The following is a 23,055-nucleotide window of genomic DNA, read 5'->3' on the forward strand; positions in this document are numbered from 1 at the left end:
CGAATGAGGAGAAGTTAGATTTGTTCCTAAAGTAGAGCATGTGCAGTGATCTTATATGAGTCAACCCAGTCAGAATTAATGAATCAACCAATCAGCTGCCTTTCACTGTCAGCGTGCCCCTTGGATCAGCCAATCAGATGCATGATATCCATACCAGGAAAAGAAAACAAAAAACTGTTTTCTTGGTTCTACTGGAAGGAATATGGAAGAAGTCTGGAATAGATCAGGCTATGTGATGTTTTTCATTCCAACGTTGCAAAAAAAAAAAAAGATTACACAATACATCGCTAATTTATTGTTATGGCAATATCAGCCTGTGCAAAACACGTATCGAAAAAGACAGTTTTAATTGCGATAAATGGTTGCAATAAATGCTCACATAGGCAAAAAAAATCATATGGCAATTTGACGTATTTAGCCAAACAGATAGAGCCGTTTTCATACGACCAATTGGATAGACATCTTGACTCATCCTTGCCGTGGACCATGTCTCTGGCTTGTCCTGGCCGTGGACCTCGCCTCTGGCTCGTCTTGGCCGTGGACCTCGCCTCTGGCTCGTCCTGGCCGTGGACCTCGCCTCTGGCTTGTTCTGGCTGTGGACCCCGCCTCTGCCTCGTTCTGGCCGTGGACCTCGACTCTGGCTCGTCTTGGCCGTGGACCTCGCCTCTGACTCGTCTTGGCCGTGGACCTCGCCTCTGGCTCTTCCTGGCCCCGGACCTGAATCAGTTCTTTAGGACTTTTTCCTCACCGGGAGGGAGGGTCTAAAGACAGGAATTAGTTTAGCAATTAGCTGCTGTTTATATTTCATGACCGACTTTCTGCTTTTGTAAAATTACCAGCAATTTTTTGTGATATTGAGCTACATAAATAAAATTTATTTGAATGAATCCTCAGAGTTTCCATCATCAGAACTCAGTAATTCATGAATATGTAAAATCTTCATGTTTTGTAGGTTTAGGATAACATCATGTTTGGTGTTTTTAAAAGTCTGAATTGTAACCAAATCCTCAGAACTGATCGTTTCTATGGAGTTAAGCAGGAAGTGAATTCAGACGGGGGTTCAGCGTTCTTTACCAAACAAATCTGGAGACTTTTCTCAGAGAAAACACCGACAAACTGCAGGAGGAATTCAGTGAATAATGCAGATAATGTTCATTCCTGAGAAAACCCCCAAACTTTCCCTCTCTCAGACCCCTATAGCTGCAGCTCATTAGCATGTCCTCCACCGAGACGCTAATCAAACCTTTCAAAAGTGCACTTCAGCTTCCTCACGTCTCTCAGCAGCAGCGGCGGCGGCGGTGGCGTCCATCCGTCAGTTTGCTTATTCCTGTTCTCTAGGGCCTCAGTAGAAATCCCAGCAGATATTGTAATATTTCTAGAAACAAAGATGAGTTCTAGTCTTAGTTTTTTTACTGCTAACTAACATTTTCTTAACTGGTGCAGAATTTCCCAAATGTCTTCAGTCCACGACTGCAGAGTAAAATTCTCAAACCTGCATCGATTGTTTATGAAGCGTTTCTCCAAAACACATGAAGACTGAAAGTCTGATGAACCTTTAAAGTACTTTCTCGTGACTTTTTCTGCCTGTCCTTTGCAGTTTTTAGTGGATGTTTTTGTGCAAACTCAGCTAAACATCCGAGGGGACCAAAATCCAACACCGGGACGTCGACCTGACCTAAAGACTGTTATGTACTGCTCCATAATTCCATAAAAGTCTGTAAGTTTTGTGCTAAATATTGTTGTCATTTTCTGGAATTGTCTGAAGAGTAAATTTGTTTTAAAAAAAGAACAGAAATATATGGTCATCGTTCAGCTGCTGTGTTTTTAGTGACAAAGTCTTTGATCATTCGAACTTTGAATTTTGATTTTCATATTTGTATTTGTATATTTTGCAAAATATTAGAGGCAGGAGGAGCAGCCAAAATTCATTTCTGTTTGAAGATCCAATAATGCTCCAGAAATAAATCTATAAACGGCTCCTGTCTGCATGTTTTTGTTTATTTGATGCAAATTTACCAATTGAGTCATTTTTGCTCCTTAAGAACCGTTTTCTTTATTTGTGCTTTTTTTGTTTGTTCATTTTTATGTAACAGCTAAGAACAACAGATAAAAAAATCCAATAAAAAAATTAAAAGATTAGGGTACAAATTTAAAAAAGAACTGCTGCCAAATTTGACCCTGTGGGGACTTAAGGGTTAAAATAAAAACTATATTTAAAATTGTTTTATGTGATGCTTTTCTAGGTGGATCAAATATGATGAGCAGAACAAATAAAACACTAAATAGATTAAAATTTGGAAATTTTGAGGTATTTTCTGGAGTAAAAGTCGCCCTGGAGTATGAGTCACAAGAGAAAAAAATGTCTCATCAAGAAGAAAACAAATATGGCACTTTTGTGAAAAAAGTCTGACGTTTTAGAAACAAATCTGCCAAAGCCAGCGTAACTAAAAGATGAATAAATATATAAAAACAAGAATTCTAATCTTTTCATCTGATTAAGAAAAATATCAAAGTTTAAGAGGAAAACAATCAGACAGGTCTTCTTCTTTCGCTGTCAGTAGCAGATCCTTATACTCAGACGCAGCGCCCTCTAGCGGTTGATAGAGGAAACAACTGCTAAAGGATAACCGGTGTTTACTGGGAAATATTTGAGCCCATTAAATCTCTTCCGAGTATAAGTCGCACCCCTGGCTAAACTATGAAAAAACTGTGACTTATATTTCTGGAAATGCGTCGTTTAATTCTTCATGTTTGGATTCATGTTCTCTGACGATCACACAGGCTCAGTTTGTCATCAGCAGCTGCTTCCTGTTTGCTTGATCGTCTCTGAACTGATTTAAGTCGGAGGTTCAGTCACTTTATCACATTTTTGACCTGAATGACTGAAGAGAATTAATGCAGAAAACTGTGTTTATCGTAAATCTGTAAAAAAAATGTTTTGATGTGAAAAATCCTGCAGGACAGCATGAAAAAGAGAATGAGAATGACACATTTTTAATGTTGGTAAAATAGTTTTAAAAACAACTTAAAACTTGATGACAACATTCAAACATTTGCTTTCAGTTTGGATTTCAGCATTTGAGGTTATTAAAAAGAGCATTTGATCTAAACAGAGTTCAGTGTTGAGCTGAAAATGTAACAAATCCATGATTATGCTTTAACTTAATTTAAATACACGATATTGCTTTTGCATACTGAAACATTTCTGACCCCCCCCATTCCAAAATGATTATGGGATGGCCACACCACCTGCGGCCATTTTGTAGCAACATTTCAGATTTGCCATTTTTTGTGTTTTCCCTCAATATGGGGAAATTAAGCTTTCTTTCTTTTTTTTTTTTTTTTTTAGCTATCTTCACAAATTGTCACACACATGCCGCCACCGTCAGCCTACAACCACCACAGGCATTTGGTTGACCTCAGAAAAAGGCAGCCATCTTGAATTTTCAAAATAAAACCGTTAATTCCAGCTACAATCAAAGACTCGTCATTTTCTACGATCGTTTCTAATTTCTCAACCATCATTGCATCAATTGCAGAAAAGAAAATGTTGCAGCTAGAAATTGTAGATTTTGGATGGCGTGCTCGTAGCGTGGTGTTCTCCTTTTACTCGCACATCTTTCAACATAAACTTGTGAAAATATAATATATTGATACCAGGCTGAAGCTCAAACACATAAAATAACCGGATACAAACATAAAAGAAAATAGTGGGCGTGGTTAGCAAATAACCTCCGTTGCTAAGGAAATCTAAAAATATATTTTTGCTGATTCTTCTAAAACTCACATCTATCTGTTCAGTATCACAAGGCAACCAACACATAAAATAGTTGCTATGGAGATAAAACCAACAGATAATCCACCATTTAAAAAAAGAGGTTTTTACATTAATTTGTCTGAGTTGAGTCCAGCCTTACAGAAGGAGAAGGGGCGGAGTCAGGGTGTGTAGTGCAGGTGAGTCGAAGGTGGGCCGCTCCCGGCTTTGAGTTTTCTTTTACTCAACTTTTTTGTTCTTGGTTTCATTCTTGACTTTTTTTGGCCTCTGTTTTACCTCTTTTTAGGTTTTTTTTGTTTTTTTGTGATGTATAGTAAGAAGTTCTGCTGCTAATGTCAAAAACAAAACATTTGAAACTGATAAGTGTCTGCAGATGAATTTGTTCTATGATTTTTAGTGATTTTCAATACGTTTCTGCTCGATGGAAGCATTGAAACGCTCCACAGATATCAGCTTACATCTGCATCATGAACGGCAGCGTTCCCTTCTTTATACAGAATTTGACTCCAAACTCGACCGGCCGCCAGTCAAAGCAGATTACAGATGAAAGGATTCATATATTTATCTTTTTTTCTTTTGATGAAACTTTGTGAAATGATAGTCTTTGAACTGTAAACGTGAAAACAGTCATTTAGATTTTTGGCCGTGCAGGTGAACCGCCAAACGGGGAAAAGTTTTTATGCAGATTCGGTTTGGCAGCGGTGCTTTAAAAACAAGCCTCACATGAAATCATGCGAGATGAAGCATCTAATCATCCTGTGCAAACGTTGGTTAGCCACGAGAAAAGTGTTTTTTTTCTTTCTGGAAGTGAAACTTGAAAATGGCAGCTGTGGGGCTTTAATGGATCTGATTTCCATCTGCACAGTGACCCGTTTTCTCTGTTGTTACAGGATTCTGCAGACATCTTTGGTGTAACTTCTGCTCCCCAGACACACCTTTGAAATGTTGAATCCGTGCAACGATTCAGCTGAAAATCTATTATACAAAAGCAAGAATAGTGAATATATTTTCAGTCAACTTTCCTCCTGCCTCACATCCTCTAAATATTTACTCGCCTCCAACAGAGAAATCGGAGTCCCTGTGAGTCATGGAGGGAGGCGGCAATTAGGCGGCAGATAGTGATCAGTCTTCGCTGGTCGTGGCTAAATGATCTGAAGTAGTTCAGAGACAATGACGGCGAGGATCAGCGGCCGGTGCAGACAGAAAGCCTTTGTGAGCTCGGATTTCAAAAGACGTCTTGTGTCTGGAAAGAGGCCAAGATGAAGATGAAGATGAAGATGCAAACAAAAGCAAAGGCCGCCACTGACAGACATCTTTATTTAACTATCCCCCAATTCACGATTCTCTTTGTTGAGTTTGGTCTCATGACTTTATTCAAGTGGGCTCTCGTAAGAGGACAGAAACAAATGAAACTTTTAAGGTTTTCACTGGATAAATGTTAAAATCAGGAAAAAAAATATGATTTTTAATTAACTGTAAGATAGAAACTATGAGATTTGGTAACAAATCCACATTTATTTAGATTTTAAAAAAACGTAGATCGATTATTGTTGTATTGTTTGACACAAACAGGACCTAAAAAAATGAAAATAATAATATTAAAAATATTTAAAGTATCCCGGTATACATAATTTAGATTAATATAAAATAAAGAACAGTGTTTGCTAATAAAAGTGGAATTAAAAGAAAATATTTGTCATTTACAAATACATCTGTTTACCTTGAGGTATTTGTATTTTAAAAAACTGAACACACTGATAATGATTTTCTATTGATCTTTAATGAGAACATTTTATAAAATAGAGTAAAAATCATGAACGGCTTGTTAGTATTGAGGGGAAAAAAGAGAAACCAAGTCAAATTTTAGTTTTGAACACTTTCAAATATTGTTTTCATATATTTCTAATGAATCTAATACATGAATAAATAAAATCAAAACAAAATAATTGTCTTTTATTTTGAAACTTTCCCATAAACTTTAAATTCTGTCGCTCAAACTGAAAGTTCTCTATTTTAGGAGTTTTTACTGAACGTTTCTGACATACCAGCGTTGGGTGGGAGGGGCTTCTGCAGGGCTCTTTTCTATTGGTTACTTTGGTTTTAGGAGACCTGGATCAGTGGAGCTAATAGACCCTCTCTGATCCAGATGGTTTTTTCCTCTCCAGTGAAGATATTGGACCAGTTTATTGTAGTTGATGACTTTATTCAGAGGAAAATTCCAACGGCTTTAATTTACAAAGGTCATATTCAAACAAGAATGTAGTGCAAAAACATAAAACGAGCTTAAGAAAGATCCTCATGTACACAGAACCTGGAAGCAGCGTCGCAACAACAGTTTGTGTGTGTAACACAGTCTTTAACAAAGGTTCTGCCCCTCAGAAATCCACAAAAATAAAATATTTAAATATGTAAAATAAGAATTTTGCCTAAGAAATTCATTACAAATGCTGTCACTTTTATTGTGGCAGTTAAATTGTGTTTTTAACATGTTATTGATGAAGAAAATAAAGCTTAAAATTGTATTTCTGAGTATTTCTTTATTCATGATGTGAATCAGGAGAAAAAAAACTCAGTTTGATAAATACTGTCTTCGTGACGTAGAAAATACAATGGGCGGGGCTACAAGCTCCCTGTATTGAGCTCTCAGCAACAAGGAGGGGAAGGGGGGCGGGGTTTCAGGTTTTCTTGACTCTTTTTGCTTGATGTGTTCCTTACAGTCACTGGAACGGCGTCAGGAACTGATTCTTCTTTGGTTTTGCTTCTGAGAGCTCCAAGAACAAGCCAGATGAAGGCGTAGACGTTGTCCACCTGTTCAGACCGAACCTGAGGGATTTCCTGCTGCGAGAGCAACCCGAGGCCGGTCTTTGACGAGCGGGAGATCCTGTTTGATGGTGGGATGAAAACAGATCTTCCTTCTACCGTCTGAGCAGAGTTTAAACATCTCTGAGCTGGAGGAGCAGCCTGGCTGTGAAGCAGGAGACCACACCTGGAGACAGGTAAAACAGAACAGGTAGCATCACAACGTTCGTCTGCAGCCGCGTTTGGAGCTTCGTCTTTCAAACCGTCTCCAGGCCAAATGCTAAAAACGTTTCCTTCCAAACACGTGTCTTCTTATTCCAAAAACAGGTTTTTCTAATGCTTTCCAGTTCAAGTATTTAGGTCAAAGTGGATTTACATGAACATTTCAAAAAGACAATTAATTCTTGGGGTAATAACATTGAAATTCCGAGCATATCAGCGGTTATTTACCCTCCGTCTTCATTTATTCTCTCATTTTCTCCCGTGGATGATAATTAACATTGTCTGCTTTATTTAGGTTCAGACCTCCTGAGTCTGCTGGTCCCAGATAAAAGACGGCAGCAGCGAGCTGCACGCAGGAGGCCGCCGCCACCGCCGCCGCCCGCCTGCAGAGGCTCCTCGTGGCGTTGGAGGAAGTTAATCTTTGGTAATGACGGATAAAGCTGGGGCTGCCGGCCTGTCATTTCCTGCAAGGTGAAGAGGAGCGGATCAGGGACGGTGATGGAGGAGCTTCACGGCTTTCAGCCCGCAGACATTTGTCTTTGCTGCCCTTGAGTTATTGTACAGCTGTGTGGAAGCAAACGCCTTTTGACACTGAAGTGGGAGTGACAATCAAACGTGAGTTAGCTCCTCTAGCAACCGCTGGTTTGTTCTTCTATCACTAATGTTCTGGTTCAGACAGTTGCTGCTTTTTCACACTGAAATGTATTAAATAAAGTGTTTTTCAGCACAAAAAAAAAACCATTTATGGATATAATTGATTCAGAAAAGAGAGGATTGTGGATTATCTCCTGGAAGCATTCAAATCAGCTGATCTGGTGCACTTTACTTTCTTAATATGTATATATATCGATTTAGTGAAATACTTCACTGAATAATAATTTAACAATACTTGTATAGATATATAAAATGCTGTCAATGAAATTTTTCGTTTTTTCAGTGTCTTACTTGGACACAGTGAAAACAAAAACGTGTTCAGGGTTAAGAGTGCAGCGGCCCGATACAAGAAGCAGGTTTTGTTGAAACTCTGAGTTTGTGAACACTAAGTTAAGGAAAACTCTGAGTTTGTTCCCGTTGTCATGGTGACTCGTAATGGTTTTGCTCCATTGATCAGGGCTTTTTATGGTCGCGATGCTCAGACCTGACTCTGAGTATAATGACTCAGAGTTGATTGAACTTTTTTCAGCTGTTCTGAAACCAAAAACTCTGAGTTTACAAATTTTGAGTCAGAACTGAGTTCAGGTTTGATAAACCTGCTTCCTAAACGGGCCCCGCGTTCGGCTACATCTAGCGGTGTTAGAAACAAAGCACTTTATTTTCTAAATCATACATATAAAACATTACTGGTTGAGATGCATACATTTTTTTTCCTATGTAGAAACATTTTTTGTTGTAAAAAATCAAAGAAAGTTGAATGTTGAAAAAATATTTTCTAAATTACTTATAGAAAAGCTCCTGAATTTGCTTGGGTAAAACAGACTTTTATGTGAAAAGGCCAGTACCAACGTCATTAAAAAATGTACTTTACGATTTTATTTATGTGAAGGGTGCAGTAATATTCAGAATCAAAAAAAAAATCTTAATAAAAACTAGTGAAAATATGTCTCTGGTACCATATGTATTAAGATACGATATGTATTTTGATACGATACACATCGTATCTTGATACATATCACGATATGTATCGTGATATGTTCTTATTTATTTTTAAATTGTTTAAATATGAGCTAATTTAGATGAAAATTGCGCACAAAAGTTCCTAATTTCCCTCAAATACTAATAAAAACTCAGATTCTTATGAAAATTCTCAAAGCCTGAATAACCCATTTAAATTCCTAACATAAAATTAATAAAATGGTATACAGTCCGAGGTTATTATTCCAGTCAACATTTTTTTATTTGTTTTTTTGAAAAGTTGAGGTCTTTAGATCGACTCTAAAAAGATGAAAAACTTAAAGGATTCTTTTAGTAAAAGTCGGCATTATTCTATGTTTTTGAATCTGACACAATCACCATAAAAATAAAAAATACATCATTTTAAAATGAAAACTGCAACAAAAACATTTAAGAATGCAGAGTCCTTGTTTCTTCTGGTTCCACCCTGTAGTTCTTTCTTCTACCCTGAGTCAGCGCCGCCCAGTGAACTTAGCCAGAGACTAAAACAAGCCAAAACATTTCCAGTCCCTTTGTATTAACGCAGACGTACATCATTCCTCAGCTGCACTCAGCACTTTTCAAAGTGCTCAACATCTGTTGTGTGATGTTTTAACGGTCGAGTCACCTTCTTCTTCTTCTTCTGAAGGCCTGATTTGTGCTGATCGGTGGTTTTGACGTTTTATCGCCCGTTTCATCTCAGGTCATGAAGCTGGAGCCCAAACGGCTGTTTCTAGATGTTAGAGAAAATTGAGTTTCAGACAACTGAAGAAATAAATAAATAATGTCTCTCGATTAACCGACTTTTTCCACAGTTCAGATCAAAATGATCAGATAGTTTTGAGTTACGATGTTAAAAGGATGAGATGTTGATGATATGGAGATTCAACTGCGGCTAAAATGACCATAAACGACACCAAAAAATGAGAGAGACGGCGTTGATCACGCCGCACAAACGACACGCCCACCGATGCGCTCATCAACAAACAAAGATACACATTCATCAGAGCTTAGCGTTCAGTAGACTTGGTGTAACACGTCAGCAGTTTCTGCTTTTCCCCCTTTGATCATGTAGGTCAGGTGTACCGGTCTGACGGTCCACGGGACCAGAACCCATTAGAAATGGACCGGTCCAGCTTCTACCAAAAACATGTAAGTGGGGGGGGGCGCAAACCCAGGTGGTTGACTTTTGCTTGTCTTTATGCGGATGATGCATTCATTTTTTTGTAGGTTAATTTAGCCTTTTTTTAAAATTTTTTAAGCTGATTTGGAGTTTAGCTGATATTTACATGCTAGATGTTTTTCTTATTTAAGCTTTTTTAAATTTTTTAGGTTATTTTGAAGTCTGGCTATTGTTTTCAGCTACGTACTAGCTATTTTGGCTAACCTAAGTTTTTCTTTTTTCTAGGCTAATTTGGCACTTAGCTCATATTTTAGGTGATTATCACCTTCAGCGTTTTCAGCCATCAATTTCATCATCTTCAGCTATCAGCACTAACATCTTCAGCAACCAAATTCAGCTTACAGCATTCACACTAACATTATCACAGGTAATGCTGTATATCTAGATTATAATTAGGTTAAAAAGTTATGGTTTTAAAGTTTTATAAATGTAATTTTAGAGTGTTCAATAAATGTTTATCCTGTTTGTGACCTAAGGTGTGTTTTGGATTTTGGCCCCTTGTGTGATTGAGTTTGACCCTCCTGCTCCACATCATCTGCTCTGAACCCTCAACGCTGACTGATCTTTTAAATCGTGGGACCACATTGTGTTTGCAGTGACTGCCCTCAGCTCCAGTCGACGTTCCAGAAAATCGTCTTATTTTCCTGAATCTGTTTTTAAACTTCTTTCCCAAACCAAATAACCAACCACTCTAAATTTAGTGCTACATTATGCAAAGTTAGGCAGCAAATTCATAATACAAACTACATTACACTGGCTCCTGCACAACAAAGTTTTAACTTTAAATTCATCAGAAGAAAAGCTGTTTATAAAGTAGCACAAAAACACCTGCATCACGCATTGAAAACTTACTTTCTTATAAATGTAATGTAAGCCGTTTTCCTCGTGGATCTGACTTCTGGGATGCAACCAAAATAATATTTTGAATATGTTTCAATGTGATCAAAAATGATGAACTGCATCCACTGCTACATAGAATAAAAAGAAGAAAGAAACGTTTGCAGAATCTTATTGCATTAATCCAAACAACAACAGATACCACCCCCTCGTGGTCTGCTTAACGACTATCTTCTATTCTTCTGGCTGAGGCTGAAGCCTGCAGTGGTCATGTGGTTGAGTGTCCGCCCTGAAACTGGAAGGTTGTGAGTTCAAAGACTGTAAAAATTGGGTTCTAGTGCCTCCCTGCTGGACACTCAGCATTGTGGGGTTAATCGGGAGGTTAAACTACCAAATGGTTCCTGAGTGCAGCGGCGTCTGCAGCTCAGTGTGGGACTTAAACTTCAGGGAAGATTTCAGATTCAGTCTCACAAACATGGAAAACTTGAATTTTGACCTTTAGACATATTTTATTTTAATATGTAACAACACAGCAAGAAATGCAACTTAAAAAAACACAACAATCCTGCAGCATCTCCTCTGCAGACAGACAAAAGCCTCCCAGCTGCTGCACTTCAAACCTGTGCTGAATATTTACCCTCCGCTTGTGTTTGACCACCAAACACCTGCTGGGAGCCTCGTTTACAGGACGTCTGCACAAAGACCTTTTTGAATTCTTAAGTTGGTCCTAAACTGTATTTATCATTTCCTGGAACAATATCCCTTTTCCTTTGATAATCATAAGGACTAACTTTTTAAAACACTTTATTACATGTTTGATCACCTGAAAAATTCATCTCAAATATTCTTAATTACGTGGAACTGAACAGGATTTCCCACAGTTTTACATAATGTGGTTACTATTTGGGGTTTTTTAGTGACCGGTTTTAGTACAGTGTGGTGAAAAAACGGCGGCTGTCTCCCGACCGGCTAATGGCGCCATTACCCAGGACAGGATGTCCAGAGGTGGTGAAGGTTTGGAGCCTACAGGAGCTCATTTGAACCCATTAGAATCTCTGCCGCCTGTCGGGAGGATCTCCTTCTCTGCACTTTCAGAGAACCTGATTAGATTCTGCTGTACATATTCTCTGTAAATGTCAGTTTGCTCCGTTAGCTTCCCTCTAACGGCCGTAAGTGTCTCAAAGAGATTCATACTCTGTATTTACACACATTTCAAAAATACTTGAATTTAGGGAAAACCAACTTGTTTATTTTAGAGTAAAATGAAGTGAAATCAAAAAAGGAACAACTTGTTAAGTGATGATAGAAGTTTTCATTTCCCATCAGACCTTTGGGTCTGACTAAAACCAGCAAATGCAATTGCATTTAAATATGCATGTGTGAGTTCTGAGGTCTAAAGACGCCAACGTGAAGTTTAAAGGGTTAAAGAACAATTAGGAGGCTACAATAAATACTCTCAATGGATAATTTAAAAAACTAAATAGAGATAAATCAGAAAAATGCTCAAGAAGGCAGAAACTGTCTGTGAACTACAGACTCTGAACGATTAAATCTAAACCAGGAAGTGCAAAATGTTGCAGTTCCTCAAAAGACCACTGGAGGCAGACTGCAAAGAGGAACAACTTCCTGTTGACTCTTGTGATGAAGTCAGAATTTACACCAAAATAAGCCAATTTAAGGTCTGGATGGATGAATGGATCCGATCGGCGACACATCCAATATGTAAATATATGTACGTGAAATAAGATTAGAAAACAAAGAGTCACTTAGAAAAAGTGCATTTAGCTGCATTCCTATTGGTCACAGACTCAAAGAATATGTTCATTTGACTAATTAGTTATGAAAGAAAACTCATTTAGAACCTCTGAACCACAAATATTGGGCTAGCTCCCTCATTTTTTTTAAAAGTTGACTGCAAAACATGGCGTCCGCTTTTGAGGTTGTTTGCGTATTTATTTAGAGTTCCTCCTAGTCACTCGGGAAGACTCGATGCATGGTAATATCTGTCACGCCGTAGGTCACGTGAGCGTCAGATCAGTGATATATATCAACCAATAACCCACATCATCTGTATGAGTGACGAAGACTGAACATTTTCAGTGATTAAGTTCAGGGACTGACTTGTACTAAATGCTTTTTTATCTCCAAAAACTGAAATATATCAATAATCTTGTAAGGTATAAAGTACAAAGATTAACAAACTCGTGTGACAAAAGCAAGTTCTGCCTCTTTTACTAGTTTTTCTGACATGGTCGCCTCCCTCCACACAGCAGCGTCTCACCACTGAAGCTACAGTTTCCAGCTTGAACATCAGTCCCCGTCCCTCTCCTCCTCCTTTTGTTTTTTGCTTCAGGACACACAGGCGGGTTTAAAGCTTACCTTACCCTGAGGATAATGGATTTCTTTTTTCCCGCCTCAGGTCTCTGGGTAACAGCCATTTCAGATCTTTTCTGAATCTTTTGATGGAAGTCAAAAGGTGTGAAATTTCTATGGAGATGCATCAACTGCACAGTGGATCTTATTCAGCAGGGAGGCGCCGGCTTGTTTACGGAATACTGATATGTTGTAGGAATGCATTTCACCCAAGAAAGGTGGTCGGGGTTTGTCCACACCTCCTCTAACAGCTGAGCTGAGGTGAGCAACGACATGTAGAAAACCATCCAGGAGCAGGAGGACGGTTTAGAAACTTAGAGGAACACATGATGCTCCTAATAGAAGACTGATTGGAAAATAAGAATAATTTATGCTGCGTTCACACCGATCAGGGGATGCTCTAAAAACCCGTTTTTAAACATTTACCCCATGATGTTCACATTAGACAAGCAGGGAGGGGCTTCTTCTTCTTTTTTACTGTTTACTAGTCTGCCATCTACTGTTGGAAGATGGTTGGTGCAAAACGTGGAAGCAGTGTAAATCCCAAGAGTCTTGGTTCAGGCTACGACGGAGTGTTGGAGCCACCATGAAAAAATGGACTAGAATACAGCATGAAAATAAAGTCATGATTTTAGGAGATATAAGTCATAATTTCTCGTGTATAAAGTTGTAAAATTCCAAATAATTCTCATAATTTTATTAGAATAAAGTCTTACATTTAAGAGAATCAGGTAATAATTTTACAAGAATAAAGTTGTAAAATTATGAGAGAAAAGATGTTAGTTTACGGAAAAAAAGTTGTAGATTTATGAGAACAAAGTCACAATTTAAAGTTGTAATAATAAAATAATTATTTTACCGGTATAAAATCGTAATTTAACAAGAATAAAGTCATAAAATGATAAAGAAAATATCAACATTTTGCGAGAATAAACTCAGAATTATAAGTACAAGATTCTTTTTTTTCAATAATAAAGTTATAATGTCATAAGTTATTATTTGAGAATTAATATTCTAACAAAAGCCGTAATTTTACAATATTAACATTGTAAAATTATGACTTATTCTCATAATTTTATAAGAATAAAGTCAAAACATGATGAAAAAAATTATAACTTCATGAATATAAAGTTGTAATTTTAAGAAATTAAAGTAGAAACATTATGAGAAAAACATCATAATTTTACGAAAATCAAATCCTAATTTTGTGGGAATAAAGTCATAACTTTTTGAGAATAAAGTTTTAACATTACGAGTTACAATTTTACTAGAATAAAATTGTAATATTACAGGAAAAGTAGTTATTTTATGGCAATAGAGTCGTAATTTAGTGAAAATAATTCAAAATGATGAGAAAATGGTCAACATTTTGTGAGAACAAATCCAAAATTATGAATAAAAGAGTCATTATATTATAATAAAGTTATTCTGTCAGGTTATCAATCGAGTATTTAAAATAATAAAAACAAATAAATAATCGATATCGTGACTCAGTATGTGAGATGTAAAGATGTTTATTTCAGGATTCGTTTCATATTTAAGGAAATATTAAGTCTTTCATTTTTTTATTATCAAAAGTATAAAGACATTGGAAAGAATTGGCAGGAAGCTGCATCTCTTTAGAAGATTCTTGACTCAGAGTGGATTCTGATGCCGTTTACGTGGTCTGCAGAGATCCAAATGCATTCTGGGACATGGAGTCCTATGATAATCTAAAAGCTTCATGGACTCACCGATAGCTGCATCGTGGATTTAGTCAGCATGTGATGTGGATGGCTGAACATGAACCACAATTATTAATGATTTCTCCTCCTTAAATAATTTTATGAATAAATTAATAAATATCTATGGATGGTAAAAGTTAAATGCTGTTTTATTTCTCCCACAAGTTTCTTTTCTAGAAGGAAACTGGTTTATAGCAGACACTAAAATGCGTTTGAACTATTTTTGACTCTAATAACATGTCAAAGCATCACTTAAGTGCACATCTCACAACAAACTCTAGATTATCCTTCATGTGGTTCCATCTCCCATCAGCATCGGCGGCTCTTCCTCTCATCTGGGACTCTGAATGAATTCCTCTTTCTGTGATTCTGTCCCGCTCCTCTGCAGCTCTCAGCTCCTGCTGAAGATGGAGCGACGTCTCGTCCGATTTGAGGTTTTCCTTCTCACCGATGGAGATGAACTGCTCTGGTTATTACCAAACAGCAGAAGTGAAACACACACTGACCACAGATCCTCACAAGTCTCTGTTTTCACGTTTAATGTTCAAGTTTCAAATACATTAAGTTGAATATTTCATTTCCAAACATGATTAAACACAATAAGAGGCAGTTCTAAAACCACAATGCATTAAACTTAAGTTGTTTATTCCTCAAACTCTAAGTTAGTTCTGAACCTTCTGTTTTTGTTTGAAACTTTCTTAAACTTTTATGGAGGACAAATGACACTTCCTGTCTTCTTCTACAGGAAAAGCCATCGATGAGGTTCTTTCTGAGTTCTCCTTTACCTGAATGGACAGTTTGTTCTCTAACTTCTCCATCTTTAACTTCAGGAAATTCACTTCATCATTCAAACACGTTCTCTTTCAGAGCGCAGAAGTCTGCGTCCTTGAAGACAATCTGAACGTCTTCAGACGATCCTTTTCTTTTCAGAACAAACCTCGAGTGGTTGAAAAGACGAACGTCAACCGAGATGTTCAACTGAAACTGAGGTTGGATTTATAACTTTAAATCATAACTTTATAACCGGCTTCATGGAGGAAAAGAAAAACTGTAAACTTGGTTAGATCAGGTCAGGTTGGATTATGAGAGGAACGGTTAGTAATGGAAACAAAAATGTAATAAAATCTATTCCTGGACTCTAATCTGACGAGACTGAAGATCCGAAAGTCAAATTGAAAACCAGACTTCTGAAATACTGAAAGTAAAGTCACTAAAACTGAAGCAAATTTGTCTCAATAACAAATATCAAGAAAAAAAACACAAATTCTCAGACGACACAGAAAAGGAAGAAAAAAAACCTTAACTTAGAGTATCTAGTCTGTTTCTGTTGAGCCTCTAAAGCTTCATCTCCTTCAGATTACATTAAATGACCTTTTTGGTTCCTTACAGACTCTTCTAGGATTCAAACTAAACATTTATAAATGTTTGCAATGAAAACTCACTACAAACAGTTCTTCTTCTTGCTAAAGTGCTTGTAGGAGGAATTCTCGATCCTGACAAAATAAACCAAAGCAGCAAAAACCAAACGTCTCACATTTACTCCAGACCTCCAACATCTCAAGAAAAATAACATCTAAATGAATTATCCACCTGAGAGATGAAGCCCAGATTTCAGAAAAACAGTTTGCTTGGATTCTGTGACTCTCATTTATGATGAAATCCATGTTTTCTGAGCTTCTGAAATATGAAACCTTCATGAGGATCAGCAGATCAGATCCTGATATCTAGAGATTACAAGATTACAAGAACCGGGTCACATCTGCTCCAGAACCTCCAGTTTGCTTTTGTTTTCTCTGCTGTGATGTTAAAGATGATTTCACCTTATTGTTTTGGAGGAAATGTTGCGTTTTTGTTTATTTAACAGGTTTTTGTGTCATTTTACTGATGATAGAGAGAGAATGGGAAGATACTTTCCATCAAACTCATTTTGACAGGTGCCCCGCCCCCAAAATGATGTAACACTTTTGATTATGTTTATATTATATATATTTTAGATACATTTTTTATATTACATGTTTAATATATTTATATTAAACAATGTTAATACAAATGTTATATTAAATGTATATTAAAATGTTCCTTCTTCAGGGCAGGTTTGGGGGCGGGGCACCTGTCAAAATGACTGATGGAAAGTATCTTCCTGTTCTCTCTATGGAGGACAAACAACTTTACAGTTTGCTCTAATAAATAATCTGCAATTAAAACAGTATTTTGCTGCAATGCTTGATGTCCATCATTTAAGTACAATCCTAGTCGTTCATTACGTGTTTTTTTTATATTATTCAAAAATGTCACAAAAACCTGAAACTGTACCAAATCAACTCAGTTCCAAGAGGATTCTGTCTTTTTTTAATGTAAAAAAATCTCTAAATTTGACATCAGATAGTATTTTTGTTTTATAATAAAGATCAAATGTGTGAAGACGACACTAAAATGAGTAAATCCAGAAACAAAGCAAAGACAACACAATGCACAAACGTGTTTGGTATCCCAGTCATCACCGTTATTCGTCATAGCTCTTTTGTTTGTTTTAAACCAAAAAGTTCAAAGGAAACATCTTTCTGATAAATCTTTAGGTTCTAATTTAGAATTAAGACTGTACTAATGGCGGGTCGGCATCATTGTAAACAACCAATGGGATTGACAAACACTTCCATGAGTCCAGCGGTAACTAAGGCTTAAGAAAATATTCTTAAAATAGTATTTCTGAGTATTAATTGATCCAAATCGTGAATCAGGAGCAGATGAAAAACATGCGGTTTGATAAAGATCTCATTTGAGACGTTGCTTGATGCTCTGCTCTGTGCTCTCAGTGATAGGACGTGGAAGAGGGGGCGGAGTTTCTCATCACCAACAGTCCCGCCCACAAATCAGAGGGGAAATTCTGATGAGCTGCAGAAACTATGTCCTATAAACCGACAGCATAATCATAAAGGAAAGACCACTGCTTTAAAAAGATGATTGGAGTGGTAGCAAAGGATTGTGGGTAATTGACCTCCTGTGACCCCCAATCGAAGGACAGGATCTAGTGGACGTCTGCTGTAGTTATAGAGCTGCATGTTGGCTGACAGCAGACTCTCATCCTCCTTAGAGAGAGTTTAAATGCATGGAAGGCTCGTCAGCGTGGACCAGAGAAGGACCCATGATCCTTCACCTGGTGACAGGTAGATGCTCCTCCGCTTCTTTAACCCTTAAGAGAAGTCGATTCACCAACTGTCACGTACCCAACAGGGACTACCTAGAAGAAAACAGTTGAAATACTGTTTCTAGAGGAAGTATTCTGAGACTTCGCTGGTTTTCTACTGTAAATATAAAATGTTTCTGTTTCTCCTTCAGCTTCTCTGCACAGATTCAGCTACACACTGATTTTATTTTGTGTTTTTATGTTGTCACACGTCTCTCTTCTGCTTCATCCTCAGATCATGTCAAAGTTCCTGTGAAGTCAACAAGACAATCGTCTCAAAACATGGAGTCTGAGGGTTTATTTTCAATGTCAGTCGGCTGTTTCAGCTTTTCTGCTTTCACTCAGTCACACAAGAGGCCAAAATCCAAAACACACCTGAGGACGAACAGGATAAACATTTATTCAACACTCTAAGACTGCATTTTAAAACTTTAAAAACATAACTTTTTAAGATAATTATGAACTAGATATATAGCATTACCTGTGATAATACTAGTGTGAATGCTGGAAGGTGAATTTGGCTGCTGAAGATGCTGAAATTGATAACTAAAAACACTGGAGCTGATAGCTAGCTAAAATACTGTACTAGCTAAATGCCAAGTTAGCCTAAGAAACAAACAAAAAGCCAAAACAGCTAGCATATAGCTGAAATATTAGCTAAACTCCAAAATAACCAAAAAAATCTTAGTAAATACCAAAATAGTCCAAAAAACTAGCAGAATGCTCATTTTTAAAACTTTAAAACCATAACTTTTTAACATAATTATGAATCATAAAAAGGCAGGAATATTATTCCAGAATAAATCAACTTAAACATTAAATAACTTTCAATATTTTACTCTCCATAAAAATATATTTTGTTAAAATTATACAAGTTAGAAATGAGCACAAGATAACATCGGATCATTAATAACAATAAAATAAAATGATCTGGAGGGCCGGATCCGGCCCCCGTGTCTTGCTCTGCTTGGTTGTCCTCCTGAATTCCTAACAGCAGAAATGATGCCTGATATGTTCGTCTTTACGAACTCTTTGAGCGTCTGTTCTCCTGTCAACACGTTAATTTAAAGTTAGTTTTTCAGTGGGAAAGTCCTGATTAGATCCTTGAAGGTTCCCCAGACTGGGTCCAACTGGTCTGGAGCGCCCTTTGGGTTAATGAAACAATGAATTCATCAATGTGGTAACAAGAAAGTATCAATTAATATAAAAGTATCAGAGAAAACAAACTCTTCACTTTTGTTGGTGGAAATCTCAGATGACTTTGAGGAGATTTCTGGAATCTGATTCAACAAACCAAACTACTTTATTATTTTTTAATGATTTATTTGGTTTTAAGCTCATTTTATTGTGATATCCTGTTTAATGTAATATCGTGGATCAGTTTCCCTGATGTTCCTGTCCTGGTTCTGCTGGATCTTTACCCCAGATGGTTTGAAGCTCCTTTTAATTTTTCTCGAGTCCTCTTTCAGCTGCATCTCCTAAACTCCGCCCCCCCACCTTGATTACCAGCCCGGGGGTCTTCATCAAACCTCCTGGGCCGTATTTTACTCTGACTTTCCTGTCGCTGTGACTCAAAGCGCAGAACCTCCGCAGCCGTATCCTGCAGGATCTGGATCCTCCCGACTTCGTTTCCCCCAAAGCCAGACAGAAGCTGAGATTAAAAAGAGGCTGGAATTCATTTTTCATGACGGAGGATTCAGCAACACTCATGCAGACTGTGAACCTCCTGGAAAACAAAATGTGAAGCTTTAATAGACTTTAACCACGTCTGTACCAGAGAAAGACAAGAAACATGAAGTAAATATTTCTATGAACTGAAAAAAACACTTTTTATTCTTAATTATGTCTTTTTAAACATTAAACAGCCTCTAAATTCTCCATCCGTTTATTCTAATTTCTTTTGAGTAACAGAAAACTGCTGATAAAAAAATCATCATCCATCACCACCAGCTTCCCTTTTGGTTCGTAAAATGATTCTGAAACTACAAACTTTTCTCTGCACTTTTTTTGTTCACTTTATAGAGAAACTTCATTTTTTATCTCAAAGAGCAGAAAAAACATCAGAAACAACCGAAAAGCAAATTGATTTACTCAGAAACTCGATGTGCAAAATAAAAAAAAAACATTTTGTAATAAATCTTTCACTCTGATCAACGTCAAACTAGTATTTTTCAGATTTTATCCTAAATTTAAAAAATAAAGTTAAGTTCTATTGGCCTTCCATGTACAGAAGGAAAATAGGAAGAAAACCAGAAAATGATTAATGCAGCTCAAGTTGAAATGTTGATTTAAAAAACCTAAAGGTATATCTCAAAAATTAACTTTTTAAGTGTATTATGATGTCGATTCCTCAAGGAAAACATTCAGACTGGTGTTTTGATCCGTTCACACATTTCTGAATCTCCCTCTAAAAACCTGCAGTCTGAGCACCAGCCCCTCCCAGTCCACCAAAACGGGCGGGTCTTCACATTGTGATGTCACAAAGTGGGGAACAGCCCCTTCCAGGAAGAGTTTGTGCTTCTAGCTCCGCCCCCAGGTAAACACACACACCCACTTTCTCTGCCGAGTCAGCGGTGATTTCATTTTATATGCACATGCATGTTTGCAAAAGTTTGGATGTTGTTTGGTTTGAGACGCAGACATGCACGGCTTCAGGATGACATCATGAGGGGAAGGAGCAAAAGGCGGAGCCTCAGAGATCCAGGCGACATGAAAAAAGTGAAACATTGGATTAATTAATATTTCTGTAATTTTCTACATTTAAAATGATTAGTTTTCATCAAATTACAAGTTTGCGTTAATGGCTTGCTCAATATAATAGTTTAGTTTGATAAAAACTAATATTTGTAAATGTACCAAATTGCAGAGCTTATGTTAATTGATCCAATGTTTCACTTTTTTAAGTGTATATAGTAGAAAAGCTCTCAAAATAACTATTTTATCTAAAAAAAAATAGTTCTTTAGTGTGCTGAAGGTAACAGATAATCATGTGGATATAGTTCACTCTGAAAGTCCCTTTAATTGATTCATTTGAGGATCTGAGACAGAAAAATCCAGATTTTTCTCTTTAAAAAGAGCTGAAACCCTGTTTCAGTGCTTCCACCGTTATCATCCATCTTTGTGTCAACTGAGCGCTTTAGTTTGGTTCTAATCATGTTTGGTTCTGTTGGATTCAGAGCACGAACAGTTTGGCCCCGCCCACCTTGAGGATAAGTCTTCTAAGTCTCTTTAAAGATCGACCCCGATAAAAAATGTGTTTTTAACATGTTCCTTTGGCATTTTCCTGATGATGGAGGACAAATATATACAAAAAATCAGAGTATTTCCATTTTCAAATTATTCAGGTAAAGTTGAAAAAATGCTGTTTGAAAAAGTATTTGTGACATAGAAATTAAACTGGGCGGGGCCACAAGCTCTCTGCTCCGCCCCGTTCTGATGCATCCACTCACAGACCAATAGATCCATGAACGTCTTTGTTTTCCTCGTCTGAGCTGGAATCTGGATCAGAACTGAATGGCTGATAGAAATGATATTGTTGCGTTTTTGGGGTGTGAGGGGCTGTAAGCTAGTGGGTAAGCATGTAAACAGGAAAAGGGGGCGGGCTTGCACCTTGAAAGTCCCTCCCACAACTCAGAGGTGAATTTCTCATCAACTTCTGAGTTTGCAGAAACTATGTCCTAGAAAACAACTCAAGTTTTGGGGATTTTGTCCAAATTATAATTTAAAAACCTTGAAAATGGATCAGAAGATGATCAGATTGGGTCCTCCCACTTTTCAGATCCAGAGCCCAACATGTTCTCCACGCACAGAACCACAGATGTGGGAGTTAGACACTTGAATAGAGCAAAAAAACTGCAGTAAAATGTGTATGTATCTCTAGAACACAGAAACTATTACAGATTTTTGTTATTTTCTTTTCCATACATTATTAGACTGAGTCTTAGCAGAATTACAACAGCAGCTTCCAGCTTTCAAACTGTCAAATTGAACCAAAATAAGCTGTAAACTAACTTAAAGTATGTTTTTGGGCCTGAAATCCAAAGGCTGAGGGTGAAGAAGCTTCATTTAAGAGTATCTGTCTTAACCCATGTGTGACTCCAGGGAGGGTTTTTCCACCGCATGCACCTGTTTCCCTGCCCTCCGAATGCGGCAGCACCCTCACAGGATGTCAGAGTTGATTCATATTAACGCTTGAGCTGCTCCAATTAATCCCTGTGACGCCAGCGAACACGCCAAGCAACACTTTTAACATCGGCGAGGAGAAAGTGCTGCAGGGAGGCGCTGAGGAGGCGCCGCTAATGAAATTCAAGTCACTCCACTGTTTGGGTCGCTGGGCGAAGATTTGTGACAGAGAAAGATGTCGTCCTGCATCCGCCTGCTGCTAATCACAGCAAAACAGTTAAATAAATGCAGATGTATGAAGTTGTTTTAGCCGCCGACACCTCCAGGTGTTTCCCTCTTAGCGTATTTGCTGCTCCATTACCTCCTTTTAAGGTTCTTCCTTCCTCGTCTGCAAATGGAAGATTTACTGCTGGTAATGTTGTTCAAACCGCTTCTTCATCTCTGACAAATTGCCTCTTCACGTCCAGCTGACAACGCCGCTCCGTTCTCCCGGTTCACACCTTGAGCGCCGCAGAGGGAAGTGAATTATTCAGCAGAACAAGGTAGGAAGGAGTCCCGGCAGTTCATCACTGTCCGCATCAAGGGCGATCATTTCACGCACGTCTAATTTACAGCAAAAAGTGACCCCGCTTTTGGATAAACCAATACGACTCGTGTGGAAGCCGGAATCGTGTAGCCGCACATTAACTGTGAGGAAGACGCTCGTCTGGGAGAAGAGCTGCCAAATACTGCTCCAACATAAAGTGGGCCGACGGTTTCATCTGATCATCTTTTGATCGATTTTCAAAGTATTCCCAAAGGTCTTTAAATACCAACATATTACAATCAGAATCCTGTCGCTGAGAGCTCTTTGTTTACATGCTCTCCTGCTAGCTTACAAACCCAAGTTATCATCAGCGGGGAAACAAAAACGGCGGCAGATATCAGTTATCAGCCGTCAGATGACGAAAAACAAAGACGTTCATGGATCAGTTTGTCTGCAGGTTGATGCATCAGAATGGGGCGGAGCTAGGAGCTTGAGGCCCCGCCCAACATATTTCTATGATCTTTTTTTAAACAAAAGTTTTCCGTCGCTCCTGATTCACAATGAATCTAATAAAGAAATACTCAGAAATATAATTTGTAGCTTAATTTTCTTTACAAATGTCGTCCGTCTTCAGAAAACGCCGCAGACTGTAACTCTGGA

At 37.7% G+C, this 23,055-nt stretch overlaps 1 long non-coding RNA gene across 1 annotated transcript; it reads left to right on the forward strand.

Moving 5' to 3' along the window:
- The first annotated feature begins 2,846 nt into the window (after window positions 1–2,846).
- On the forward strand, window positions 2,847–7,518 carry LOC112158009. The gene is made up of 3 exons (XR_002921256.2): window positions 2,847–3,954; window positions 6,493–6,771; window positions 7,092–7,518. It is a non-coding gene; the product is annotated as an uncharacterized LOC112158009 (long non-coding RNA).
- The last annotated feature ends 15,537 nt before the right edge of the window (window positions 7,519–23,055 follow it).

Source organism: Oryzias melastigma, linkage group LG24, assembly GCF_002922805.2.
Source record: "Oryzias melastigma strain HK-1 linkage group LG24, ASM292280v2, whole genome shotgun sequence".
NCBI classification, from domain to species: Eukaryota; Metazoa; Chordata; class Actinopteri; order Beloniformes; family Adrianichthyidae; genus Oryzias; species Oryzias melastigma.